We start from the raw sequence: 14,807 nt of genomic DNA on the forward strand, positions 1-14,807 counted from the left end.
TCAGTGAGCATTTTGGGGATGGTCTAAGATGACTGGAATTGGGACCAAAAAGAATGCGGAGAGGATAGAAGAAAGAGTTTTGCTGGATGCTGGTTTTGCTTTCAGGTGAGAAAAATGTCAGCTCTTCCCCTTCCTTTTACTCTAATCACTCATACTGTTAGCAAATAAGAAAATTTAAGTTGCAGGAAAAAAAAAAACCCAACCCCCCTGCAAAACAAAACAAAAATACCAAACAAACCAAGTAGGAGTGGCTCTTTGGATGAATTCCAGACAACGGAAATAATTCCTACAACACTGCAAATCAATTCTCCAAACTCTGAATACACTGAGTAGTGGAAATGTCTTTTTACTGTATATGATTTTTGATAATAGCAATATTTAAGAAAGTAACAGTATACTTGTGTCTGTATGACATAATACACATTGAAATCATTTAAAAATGTTACTTTAAAATGCTGAAGGTGAGGGCTTCCCTGGTGGCATAGTGGTTAAGAACCCGCCTGCCGATGCAGGGGACATGGGTTGGAGCCCTGGTCTGGGAAGATCCCACATGCCGCGGAGCAACTAAGCCAGTGAGCCACAACTACTGAGTCTGAGCTCTAGAGCCCGTGAGCCACAACTACTGAGCCCACGTGCCACAACTATTGAGCCCGCGTGCTTAGAGCCCGTGCTCCGCAACAAAGAGAAGCCACCGCAATGAGAAGCCCGTGCACCGCAACGAAGAGTTGCCCCTGCTCGCCGCAACTAGAAAGCCTGTGTGCAGTAACGAAGACCCAACGCAGCTAAAAATAAATTAATTAAAAAAAGAGAATGCAAAAAAAAAAAAAAAAAATTAATTAATTAATTTAAAAAAATGCTGAAGGCGCCTGTTGTAAGTTTGAAACATTAGGTGAAAGTATTCAATATAATTTTAAATTCTGCAATTAGAGAGGGGAAACTGGGGTCAGAGATAAATTAGGAGTATAGGATTAACAGACAGAAACTACTATACATAAAATAGATAAGCAACGAGGATTTACTGTATAGAGCAGGGAACTATATTCAATATCTTGTAATAACCTATAAAGAAAAATAATCTGAGAAAATATGTATAACTGAATCACTTTGCTGTATACCTGAAACTAACACAATATTATAAATCAACTATACTTCAATTAAAAACAAAAGAAAGGGGAAACTTTTAGAAGTATGTATTTGAGTAATGCAAATTGTATTAAATTATGTCTTAAATTATGTCAAACTTTATAAGACTGAAACATGGTCTCTCTCTTTCTTTAAATTGAAGTATAATTGATTTGTCTCCTTTTGAATAATTGTAGAAGTAACTTCTGAGGAGTCGCAGATCAGCCTTCATTTTCCCCTTCATTCCTTTTCCCTCTTGCTTCACCACTTCCTTCAGTCAGTACACTGTCTACAAAAGTTACTCCTAGCAATACGCATACAAAGTTGATTTCTGAGCAGCATTTGCACTATTAAGGGTTCTCTTTTCTGGTGGTGGCTCTGGGGAATCTTATGACCCTGGCAAGTTATCTTTGGATGCCTTGATTGCCCCACGATAAAGTGGAGATAACCATGCCTATTGTTCAAAAAGGATTCATAAGATACCATCTATGAACTTTCCCGAAGTCTGGGATAAGAGCATATTATATGTGCCCTTGTTTCTGTTCTCATTAGCAAGATTATAGTTATACCTGGGGACTTTAACTTGCCTTAACACCCTCTTGTATGGAGCTATTTTATAAGAAGTGCTTGTTTTTGTCATTTGCTCTAAGACAAGGGGAAGGAAAGTCCCCCCACCCCTCAAAAATAATCAAACTAGGGGCTTCCCTGGTGGTGCAATGGTTGAGAGTCCGCCTGCCGAAGCAGGGGACATGGGTTCTTGCTCCGGTCCGGGAAGATCCCACATGCCGCGGAGCGGCTGGGCCCGTGAGCCATGGCCGCTGAGCCTGCCCGTCCAGAGCCTCTGCTCCACAGCGGGAGAGGCCACAACGGTGAGAGGCCCGCGTACTGAAAAAAAAAAAAAAAAAAAGTCAAACTAAGAACCATCTTATAACAGATTGAAACTTTCTGTTAATGTATTGTAGTTTTCTTCAGCTTTAGTAAAAGTCATTTTCTGAATAGAATCTCCTGTTTTGATAGTCTAAAACTTTGTGCATCATTTTAAACTCTACTTCCTAGCACTTATTTTAGCTTGAAGCAAAAGTTGCTAAGCTGTGAAGGATTCTAGTAAGATACGGCGTAGCCATCGTAAGCAAGCAATTCTGATTCAGACATTAAGGCTGCAACAGTTTGACCCACACATGTTCTCCCTAATCAGGTAGGTCCCACCGCCACCACAAAGAGGTTGAGGGAGTTTTCTTTCTCGTTGTCTAGGCTCCAAGCAATGGCAATAAGAAGTGCAAACAAGTATTCAGCAGTGGATCTGTTTTTGATACCCTATCCAAGTCACCAAGTGTGTGCATTTGCTTGGAGAATGGCACACTCTGTGGCGGGCCCTTGCACATTTATACTCGTGCAGGGACTTAATGGGAAACATTTGAGTCTGGTTGCAAAGATTCGCTCAGTGTGAAATCTGTTCCTAACACAATGGTCAGATTGAAAGGAGTTTCATTACATGGCTGGGCATTTCTTTTTTCTTTGGGGAATATAAAAGGTGAATGCAATACTTTCCAGTTTAAAGTTACCACAAAACTTCATAATCTTAACCTCAAAATCAACTCCAAAATTTATACAGAGAACCAGAGGCCTTGGGCTGGCTGCAACTGCCTGTTTGATCTTGGTTAAGTTCCAAAAAGCCAGGGAGAGTTCAAAGCAAGGCCAGGGGCAAGTCCACACTCTAATCCACGTCCCCTTTTCCTTCCGTCTGTAATCTCCCTCTCCATCCTCCGGTATGAACTACAGTAGATATCCATTTCAATAACCCTAGACACTGTAGATTCTAGAACAATGAGGAACACATCTTTCCTTATTGATACTGACAGACCCTTTGGTCAGAAAATGTCCCTCAACAGATGTTAGAGAATGTGGTTATAAACCAAAAAGGTATCTGTTACAACTTTTAAGGCTGTTTTATTTCTAGCTCTGTAAATTCCACTGGATAAGGTTTAATTTTTTTCACCCCTTTTTCTTCAGAAAGCCCTCTTGAGGGTTTAGGACACAGGAAAGCAGTTATGGCGTAAATAAGATGCTGCCTCTGCTTTTGCATTAGCCACCCCTCCTCCATCTTCCCACAAAGAAAAAGAGAACTGAAAGGACAGTTACGAAGCCGTACCAGTAATAAAGCAAGAACGAGTTCTTCAAATTCATCATTCGAGTTACTGTATTTGGAAATTGAATAATGCCATTTTTTCCAATCTAAGCACGCTGGATGTTATCTCATTCGAATCATACTGTTGGAAGATGGTTTTAGATTATTTTAACTCTGGTTAAAGAATACATCCATTGATATCAAAAAGAATTGAATTGTACCCTGACTTTGAGGCGAATGACTGCCTGAGTACTGACCTAGTCTGAAATTCACTTCCTATCAAATGGGCCACCCGGCATAAGTGACTTCAGCTTAAAATTCCTAATGAGGCCACAAGCATTGGCATAAATACATGAAAGTGGAGATTTAACAATGTACGATAATGTCTTCTTTCCCAAGATTTATTCCCTATAACATAAACACCTATGACAAATAAACAATGAAAGAGAGGAGTGAAAGGGACAGAAATAGTATGCTGACACAGGTGATAGCGATGACGGTTGTGTGTGGCTTTGCTCCCAAGTCACCCAGAGCCCAAGTGAGTCTTCTACCTTCTGAGATAAACATTCCTAATGTCCCACTTTTGCACCCCTGTCCCCCAGTCCTGAGTTTGGGCAGGAGTGGGAAGGAGAGCCGTTCTGTTCATATTTTCCTTGCAGAGCTCCTAAGTACTGCACGAAAATGTGCAGGGCAGAGTGCCAGATGTCTGATAATGTAAAATCAAGGGAAGGCTTGGGTGTCATGGCATGTATATATATATCCCTCGGAAAATGCAATCTGCCATATCTTTTTCACCCCACATGTTTTGTTTTTGTTTTTTGCAATGTGATGTTGACATTCCTCCATTGAGAAGGTATGTTCCCTACCTTTGAACTTGAGAAAATCTTTGTAACTGCCTCGACAAATACAATGCAGTGGAAGTGACAGTGTTTGACCTCTGAGGCAAGGTCACAAAAGGCCACGTGGCTTGTGTGCGGCTCCCTGTCTCTCAGGACGCTCACCTTGGCAACCCAGACACCACACTGTGAGGAAGCCCTGGCCACTTGGAGAAGCCACTTGCAGGTGTCCCAGTCGCAGCCTTAGCTCAGAGGTGGTCCTAGGCAGGGGGCGGGGGGGAAGGAGGGCTTAGGCTGGCGGGGGTGGGGGTGGTGGAGACGGAGGGGGCCGGAAGTGACTATACTGCTGCTCACTAACTGACCTGAGGAATATTGAGTTTCCGGCAGGTCGCGCGGCAGGCCTGCGGATCTGTCTCTTGCTTCAACAGTGTTTAAAATGAACGTACCAAGGGATGCCCCTTGTTCCAGCCTCCGACCGCCCTCCAGCTTTTTTTTCAGTTGCAACCTTTGGAATCAGCCACTCAGCTACCCTCGGCCACTGGAACCAACCAACACCAGTTTTTGAGGTTAACTCCTTATTACCAATCAACCCTGAGCTCCCAGATTCGTCAGAATTTTTCTACCAAGGTAGAGGTCGCCTGGTCAACCTGCATCTGCAGGCCTTCTATACCTACCTCTCTCTGGGCTTCTATTCCGACCACGACGATGGGGCTCTTCAGAGTGTGGGCCACTTTTTCCGTGAATTGGCCAAGGAGAAGCGCCAAGGCACTGAACGTCTCTTGAAAGTACAAAACCAGAGCAGCGACCGTGCCCTCTTCCAGGACGTGCAGAAGCCATCTCAAGATGAGTGGGGTGAAACCCAGGACGCTATGGAAGCCGCCATTCTCATGGAGAAGGACCTGAACCAGGCCCTTTTCGATCTGCATGCCCTGCGCTCTGCCCGCACAGACCCTCACCTCTGAGACTTCCTGGAGAGCGGCTTCCTGTATGAGCAGGTGAAACTCATCAAGAAGATGGGTGACCACCTGACCAACCTCCGCAGGCTGGCTGGTCCTCAGGCTGGGCTGGGCCAGTATCTCTTTGAAAGGCTCACCCTCAGGCGTGACTAGGAGCCTCTGAAACCCAGCGGCCTTTGAGGAGCCCCTGTGGTCAGAAGGCCTGAAGCCTTCTCTGCAGCCACAAGGCAGCTTTTTAACTACCCTGGAGCCCTCCCGCAAGCCTTGGACCAAATGGAAATGAAGCTTTTGGCAGCCAAAAAAAAAAAAAAAAAGGAATATTGAGTTTCCCATTTGTGCCGGGCAGTGTTGTAGAAGCTGGGCTACAGCTATGAGAAAAACAGACAAAAATAGCCCCCTTCGCAGCTCCTTCTGTAGACTCTGTAAATCTACCTTCCTGAGCCTTCCACAACTGGGAGAACCAAGCTCAGCTTTTATATAATCCTGACCAAGTTTTGTAATTACAGTGAACACATGTCATAGGAATTTTCTTTTTCTTTGAAATAGAGTTCCCCTTTGTTACAGGTGAATAAAAAAGGCCTAGGGAGGTTGACGGTGACTCGCCTTCATACGACTCTTGGGGATGACAGCTAAGTCATCTTCGCTCCTTATGTTTTACTATTTCCATAGAACAACCAGGGTCTGCTTCCCCATAGTTACTTACACAGCAGACACTCCTGTCCAGGAGGCACTTGGGTGGGAAATGGAGAAGATTCCTGCCCCCTTTCCCCACCTCGGCTGGGTGAGGGGCCCCTCCCTGTCGCACAGCACCCTGCATCCCCCCCACCCCCCCACCCCCCTGCGCTGTTCTTTCCGCTCTCAGAGTACTCACTGTGGATGGATGTCCTTTGAGGGTAGGGAGAGTGTGAGCCTCCTTTCTAGATCCACAGTACCTAGTAGAGGTCTAGGTGCAGAATAAGTGAGCAGTGAAAGTTTGGGGAATATAGAATGAATGAACACGTTCCTGGGTGGCACCACCCCTGACTCCGTTCGCCGTTAGTACCCTGTGCTACGTTTTCTTGGCCGCCCCTGCTCTGGGAAATAGGGAAATGCAGGAACTAGCTCCTCCTTCAGGGAAGGGTTTGCTGCTCAGCTGCAGGGAGTGTGGTCAGAAGAAAGCCCTCGGCTGTCAGCTCTTCCAGAGTCTGCTTTATCTGCAGAGAGCCACCTTGCACAAGGTCATGCCACATTCTGGATCCCATGACTTAATAGAAAGGATATAAAGTAGCTATTTTGGCCCAATGGGGGACAACTCAGATGGGTACTATGTTACTCTAAAACTCCCTGCCTTGTAAACTGAAACTTTATTTGGCCCCCTCTGCCCATTCCTTCTTCCCATCTTCCTTTCATAGGTGCTGGTCCTAAAATAAACATTTTATACCCCAGACTCCATCGCAGCATCTGCCTCTGGGGGACCCAACCTGCAATGACTTTCTCTTGCCTTTGGTTCCTTCGTAAGACTCTTTACCTTTGGTCAACTTGGCTATTCACCGAGTTAGCTTAACAATGTTTGTTTTGTGAAGGTGTTAAAGTATTCAATTCTGATTATGGCTCAGGAGACAACTGACAGCTCCAGACGAAGGCTGGGTTTAATATCCAAGGAGTGCTCACTTGGAAGGGTTGGTAATGCCTTTCTCATTGCTGCTTAGAAACATATATTCGGCTGAAATTAGACATTTTTATGAAATCGCTGCATCAACTGATAATACACAGGCTGTAGATTTTCTTTTTTTCTTGTTTAGCTTCAGCTGACAGATACCAGTTTCACACCAAAGATTCCCTGCCCTCTGGAATTTTGCTCCCTCAGGTCCTAGGTGCCTTTGTACCTCTCTGATGCCCTCAAACAGACTCTTCTTCCCCATCTCCATTTTCTTCAATTGTTCTTAGGGGGAGTGTTAGTCTGTTACAAATTAATCTGCCACAGCTAGAGGCAGAATTGTCCAGGATCACCTTCCTTTCAACCCCTTAATCTTAACTAACAGAAGTGATTTGAAAGAGTAGATGTTATCTTTTGTAGAGAAGAGGAACTAAGATCAAAAGGTTTTTAGAGGAAAAAAATGTAAGATTGAGCAGGTTCTGGAGAAGCATGTGTTGCTTTTTCAATCAGAATTGTATTCCTTAGATTCATCCTTTTTTTAAAAAAAAATTATTTGTTTATTTATTTGGCTGTGCCCGATCTTAGATGTGGCACACAGGATCTTCGTTGTGGTGTGCGGGATCTCTTTTTTTTTTAGTTGCGGCATGCGGGATCTTAGTTGTGGCATGCGGGATCTTAGTTGTGGCATGCGGGATTGAACCCAGGCCCCCTGCATTGGGAGCTCGGAGTCCTCCCCTCTGGACCACCAGGGAAGTCCCCCTTAGATTCATCCTTAATTAGGAAAATGTGACTTTCATTTACCCATAAACACATTCAAGTTTCAGTTCTTCCTGGTATTAGTTTTTGTTTCCTTATGTTAGTTTTCTCAATTCTACCACTTTAATTGTACTTAACAGAGAGTTACCATAAGTTAAAATTTTGAGTTAAACTCACTCCTTTGTTCTGAAAAAACTTTAAATCTCAAGTTAACTCTCAATTATGTACAGTAAAATGTAAGGGGAATTAGTATTCATAATTCAAATGAATGAATAATTGAAAAATTTTATCTTTGGCTTCAGATGCAGGTCATAGTTTGCTTGTTAAAGATTCATCTTCCGGGTAATATTTTACTTAAACAAATATATTGACTTTTAAATCTATCTTTCTTGGCTAAGCAACCTTTCCTTTTTATCCGTGTGTGTCAGAGTTAGCATGTACTTTTAAGATTTTGTACATCCTTCATCAGTTGTATGGCATTCCATTGTCTTCTATAAGGTACTCCACAACAATTATTAGGGTAATTGGAGTCCTTTGTAAATATTGATGTTTTCGGCCGTGCATACAGTTAAATTTTCTTTACCTCCTTTCTGTCTATAATAGATAATAACAATACTTTGAGTCTCCATTGTGTTTGTTTCATATTCAAGGAATAGAAAAGATTCTACAGTCACAGTGCCAAACCCCTGATGGCTAGTTGGTGAAGATCTCTACTATCTAGGTAGAGATGAGGCAATGCTCAGAGGGGAGGAAAAACCAAACAAAGGAAGAGAAAGCCTCTCTGAGCAGATTAGAGCAAAATTCAGGTCTATTGACAAATGCTGCTGGAAGAATGACCTTCCCCCCAAGCACCTGCTGGGATTCTGTGCCTTTGAGAAGAATTTGGAACAAAAGCGATTCAGTTAGGTGTTCAAGAGAACACTTTACCTGGTCAACCAAGGCAGCCTTGCTCCACTGGATCTGACTCTTGCCAAGACCTTTATTTTCTTAATCTGAAGACACTATGAGTTTCTGATCTGTACTCAATTTATGTCTAGTTGGTTGGTGGTTCGTCCAGTAATTAATTCATTCAGGGATTTCAGACCTACTCTGTGTGGGCACCACCCATTTGCCAGTGCTCTGTCATATACAGCATATAGGGTCTTCCCTTTTTATTTTTTATATTTTTGCGATACGCGGACCTCTCACTCTTGTGGCCTCTCCCGTTGCGGATCACAGGCTCCGGACGCACAGGCTCAATGGCCATGGCTCATGGGTCCAGCCGCTCCATGGCATGCGGGATCCTCCGGGACCGGGGCACGAACCCGTGTCCCCTGCATCGGCAGGTGGACTCTCAACCACTGCGCCACCAGGGAAGCCCAGGGTCTTCCCTTTTTAAAACCCACCACTCTCCTGCCTTCCTCTTCCCTTCCTTGACCAGTCCCACATTTCCTCACTGGCACCCCATCAGATCCTAGGGGAAAAGACTAATGATGACTCAAGAAAGGAAAGGGAAGCTCACTCCCGAAGCTACTTCAACTGCTCTTGGTTCTCCAGCCTCTGTTCTGATTTGTGTTTTAGTTCACAAGCTCCCCTACCTTTTCTGTTGAAGGACCCAGGATATATTACCTAATTTTTCTTTGCAAAGTAGATGAGTTTCACTTTGGACCTTCAATGCTTACCTTTAATACCTAAACTGTATTTGGCCTTGTCATTCCATACAGAGACAAAGTGAATGAAGAGAAAGGAATTGGAGGAGAAATGTTTTTGTTCTTCATTTCTTATTGCTCTAAGCAGTGAAGAGCGTTAGAAAACTTCCAAGGGACTCTATACTTCAGAGGCAGGAGGTTAGGGAGAAGTTATTGGACCATATCGTATTCCGTAGCTGACTAGGGAGACGAGAGACTTTGGTCATAGGAACAGATGGTGGTGATGGGATAGAAGGTCTAGGGCTAATCCTGGGACCATCAGAAGAAAATAAAAGGCTTATGGAGTACCATCTGTACCAGCTCGCACATGCATGATCTAATTTAGTGTTTCCAAATGTCTTCCTTGGAACACTAGTCCCAGGAGATGTTCCACAAGAAAAGGGGCCTGGATTTAAATACGTTTGGGAAAAGCTTTAAATCACATTCCTGTCTGAAGATGTCCTGCAATAAGAGATCAGTTGAATCTCTCCCCCTCATCTCATTAGCAGGATTGCTGTATCAAAAGGTATGTGCATTTACAATGTTGGTAGATACTGCCAATTTGCCTACATATGAGACCTTATTGTGATCCAGCATTTTCCTATTTTGATAACACTTATTAATATCCTATAGAGCTTATGTTCCAGAAAACACAGGTTTGGTATACTGGTCAATTTTTTTTTTTTTTAATTTATTATTTTTGGCTGCGTTGGGTCTTCGTTGCTGTGCACGGGTTTTCTCTAGTTGCGTTGAACGGGAGCTACTCTTCGTTGCGGTGTGTGGGCTTCTCGTTGCGGTGGCTTCTCTTGTTGCAGAACACGGGCTCTAGGCACGCGGGCTTCAGTAGTTATGGCACGCAGGCTCAGTAGTTGTGGCGCACGGGCTTAGTCGCTCTGCGGCTTGTGGGATCTTCCCGGACCAGGGCTCGAACCCGTGTACCCTGCATTGGCAGGCGGATTCTTAACCACTGTGCCACCAGGGAAGTCCCACTGGTCAATTTTTAATCTTCCAACTTGTATACAGTGTATATTACTGTCCTTTTTCTACAGATGAGGATCTGAGGCTTAGACACGTGACCACTACTTATGAGGTTGACTCTCTCTCTACTCCCAACATACTGGATACCCACCCTCTCCACCCTACCCTGGTGCAGATTCCAACAGAGGCTGTATTTGCAGAAGCACTGACTCCTACTGCTGGGGATTGAACTCTGGACATTCTCCTCTAGAAGAATTGTGCAGTGCACAGTGGTTAGATTTCTACGGTCTTTTTAGGACAGTGCTTTATATTTCTGGTAGGTTATTAGCTATTGCGGTTTTCCCCTGTGATTCGAACTTGCTATATATAGCAGAGTTTTAATGATAGTAATAATAATAACCACCATAATTTATTGAGCATCTACTGTATGCAAGGCACTTAAGACATATCATTATTTGTCACAACAATCCTGCACTAGAGAGATACTTCTAAGAGGGTACGCTCATCTTCATTTGAGGCTCTGAAAGGTTGTAACTTGACCAAGGTTACATCGAACCCAGATTCGCTCGGTTTTGTCTGACTTCTCTGAATCATACTGCCTTTTTTTTGAAAATGTATTTTGAGCCCCTACCAATAACAAATGTTTAGAACACATCTGGTTGCATAACTTGACGTTACCCTGATCCCAAATCTCGTTGACAATGATTGGCTGCCTTTGTCTCCAGATATGACTCTTTTTTATCCCTCTTTGCCCACCCATTGATGAAGGTCTGCTTTGGTTTAAACACAGTTAAGCTATGAGATTATATGTTCTTATCCTTCACTCCCTGTTATCCCCTGACGCTTTCCCTCTCTTTTTTCTTGTCCCTCTGTTCTTCTCTTTCTTCTTTCATTTTTTACAAGACTGGTGAGGTTTGGTCTTCTCCCAGAATATAACACCTTTGCCTTCTGCCCTGTTGGGCACCAAACAAAAGACCTTGAGAAGTAAATCAAAATGGCAGGAGAAGGTCGGTGATTCTCAATGTTTTCATCCGGCAACGTTCTTCCCCCACCTTTCACCTCCTTATCCCGTAACCAAATTTTTCCTGCATCTTCCTTCACCGCTTACTTTCCCTTCCCCCTGGTAGGGAGGTTTTCCTTCCAAGGGGCAAGGGATAGGGGAGGATGGTAAAGGTAAAGCATAGACCAGGTATGGGAGGGGTGTGAGGTGGGGGACAGTGGGGCCAGGAAGGGAGTGAGCAGAAAGGTCCTTACATTACAGAGAGGGCTGAGGATATGCAACAGAAATCTCAGGGACGGGCAGTGAGGAAGCAGAGGAAAGAGCAACGGAAAGAGGAGACAGATTAGAGGGCTGGAGGGAGCCTGCACTAGAGTAAGACCAGGGAGCTGACAGGATCAGGTGGAGGCAGGTGACAACACAGACATTTTGGAGAACAGAAGGGCATTCAGGGAGGAGAGCCAAGGCCACACAGGGTCGACTGCTTTTTTTTTTTTTTTAAGGATTAAGGATGAATCACTGTTTTCATCAGCATCAGTGCACACGCCATATGTTAGGTGTTGCTGGAGTGGAAAACACGTTGCACTGACAGAACAGGCTCCACGATAGCCTCCCACTCCTCCCTGTTGGAGGCCGGGGAGAGCATCCTGGGGGTTTAGACTCCCCCAGAGGTGAGGTAATGCTTCCCAGGTGTGTCTTGGTGCGTGACCTTCACCCATTCCCTCCTATAAAGTGCAACCCAAACCGATATAAAGTCTGTAAACCTTCCTTGACGGCTCAAAGGTTAGAAGAGAATTGGGGGTTCACTGCACCACTAACGACAGATCCCATGGTAAAGGCTCAACAAACACTCGGTAATTAGTTACAGAGAAAAGAGGAACAGGATACTAATTTAGGTCAGAGACTCCTCTGAAAATCTGATGAAAGCTATGGACCCTCTCCCCAGAAAAAAGCATGTGTGCCTATACATAACCCGATTTTATTTATAATGTCAGGATGTTCACTAAAGTCCTGAAGCCCAGGCCAAGGGGGCCTACGGACCCCTGGGTGAGAAGCCCTGACTTGGAGTATATGAAATACCTTTGTGTCCATGAATCACGGATCCGACCAAAACCCCGGAGGTAGAGCAGATGCTGCCAGCATTGGACAGAGGAGGAGACTAGGTACAGAGGTGGGCGACTTCCTTCCACTTCTGCTACGAGGCAGCGTGGGGCTAAAACTTAGAGCTCTAATGCCAGGCTTGTTCCATTGCCCGCTGAACATTTGCAGCCTGCTGTTAGAAAGACAGACTTTTTATTTTTTATTTTTAAGTTTCTGGTAGTTATTATGGCTTTTAGAAAAAGGAGAAGTTAGATTACACTTCTCTTTATCCTTTGACTGAGCCAATAGCAGATTTTCCAGCTCAACTACACATATGGTTGCTGCATCTTTCCCTTTGTCAGAAAAAACCTACCTGTCATGGGGTCCACGTATGATTGGATGACACATACGGCAGGTCACAGTTAACAGGAACCGCAATGCAACCCGATGTGCTGAAGTCTGGTGCAGCCTCCTAAACCAACACCTGGACCAGGTAACATTCCAGTCACTTGCTAGTCTGAAAACTCTTCTTGTCAAGCAGGGCATCCTTCTCCTGCAGCGTTTAATGATAGAACAATGTATGCTGGGAAACGGTAAGCCATGGGAAATGAGTATGATACTGCACGGAAGTTTCCTTTCTTCAGATGATAAGCTAGTGTGAGTTTATATATTGTTTTGTTGGGATTTTAACAGGGTTTTTTGGTTTTCTTTTTGGCTCTGGAATATCCCTATTAGAATATTCTGCATACTCAAATCTCAAGAATTTATCACTAGAGTAGTAGCTCTCAATATATGATGTGCATGAAATTCCCCCTTGGGGAGCTTGTTAGAAAATCTTGGATCCCAAGCACTAGGCTGAATGCTTGATTTTATAGGTCAGGAATGGGGCTGGGGGTCTGCGGTGTAAGAAGTTCCAGGAGTGGGTTTGTTGCAGAAAGGTGGAGGATGTGCTCTGAGAAATTCTGACTTAGGGGATCAGAGAGGCACCTAGTCTGTATCTCTGGTGTACAGAGTCTCATCTTGGAATTCCTGATTTATTTTTGTACCCCTGACTTATCAAGGATGATGAGCTCCTTCCTGGCAGAGATAAATCTCATGCTCACGTTTCTATTCCTGAATCCTGATGCAATTACTGGTTGTTGACTGCATGAGAGAATAGAAATGGTAGTTAAAATGTCAGAGGATGAATATTGATATGTTGAGATATTTCAATTTAACACTACTATTATGAAACAGAAATCTTTACTTAACCAGTAGAAATCCCACATGCCATAAAATCCTAAAAGGAAGGAGTTTAAGCGCTCAGGGTAATTCACAATTTCCTTTCTCCCTACTTTCTGGATGTACATCTGCTTGAAGTTAAGACATTTTCTGCCGTTTTGGAAAACATAATTTGGAAAACAGCAACTGTATGTAAACACACACTTTGTAGGTAGGTGTTGTGGTGGATAAAAAGCTACAAGATTTGGTTCCCTTTCCAAGTAATTACAGTCTGGTAAGGGAAATGGGATGTCCAAGCACGTGGGTATCTACACACCAAGGCAGATGCAGTGAGAGCCGGGAAGCAGACGGGAGCTGGGATCCGGGCTGCCAGTTAGAATTGTCTGTGGGTTGAAGAGGTTATTCCAGGTTTGAGCAAAAGCAGGAATGTGCGTTTGTAAACATCTGACTGTTTCTTTTCAGTCTAGCATTCTTTTTCCTTCTTCTGGGACCAGCACCTCCTTTTACTTTGGAGGACTCCTCCATCTCCGCTGCATGTGGTCTCAGTGGTTCTGGCCTTTCTCCAGACAAGGAGTGGTATCCAGTTAGACTAAGCAGACTGCTTCCCTGAAATTTGGAACTTGAACCCACAGTTCCGAAGTTAGGAAACCACCAGGCCTGATTTCTCATGATAGTCGAATCCTAAAACCACTGTTCTTGTGCTCCCGCACAGGAAAAGATGGAACATAAACAAGTGGAGACCAGACTGAAGGGACGTAAGTGTTTGGGAAGCAAGGAGTTCCCTGTTACTGGAGGTATTCTGGTCGTGGCTGGATGGCCACTTGGTAGGGATGTTACCTAAGAGATTCAAGCATCAGATGAAATGACCTTGAAGTTCATCTTCAACCTAAAATTCTAGAACTCTTGTTAGTCATATACTGTCAGTGACTGATCCCCAGAACATATATCCCTGGAGTCCAGGACAGTTATAGCACACAGTGACGAGGAAGGCATGTATATGTGTTGTCCCAGACTTATCTGTGGTACCTTCAACAGCACCTCTGCCGTTACAGGATCTCAACACTAAACGTGTAAACGTTCCCCTTAGGGTTTGGGCAAGTGCACGTCTACTTGGATAAAAGGCATTTTGCTTTCCCTACATGAGGCAATAATTTGTAAGCCATATGTGTTACGACTGGCTTTTAAAGCAGCAGTCGCCGTAATAAAAAATTCAACTTATGGGAAATTTCAACCATCTCTCTGCTCAGTTCTTTCATTTCCAGTGGGGTTTGGCTGGGGCCTTGAGAAAGGAGGAAATTACCATAGTAGTAGAATTTTCAAACCAAGCCGTTATAGTCATGAATGAGGTTGAAGTAAGAAACAGGAAATAATGAGACAAATTTACGATTTACTTCAATGCCTTCCATTTTCAAAGTGTGTTTTTAAATATTTTT

At 44.0% G+C, this 14,807-nt stretch overlaps 1 pseudogene; it reads left to right on the top strand.

The window, feature by feature from the left end:
• Positions 1-3,740: 3,740 nt before the first annotated feature.
• On the top strand, positions 3,741-5,192 carry LOC116762208 (annotated as a pseudogene).
• Positions 5,193-14,807: the final 9,615 nt, after the last annotated feature.

This window comes from Phocoena sinus, chromosome 11, assembly GCF_008692025.1.
Source record: "Phocoena sinus isolate mPhoSin1 chromosome 11, mPhoSin1.pri, whole genome shotgun sequence".
Classification (NCBI taxonomy): Eukaryota; Metazoa; Chordata; class Mammalia; order Artiodactyla; family Phocoenidae; genus Phocoena; species Phocoena sinus.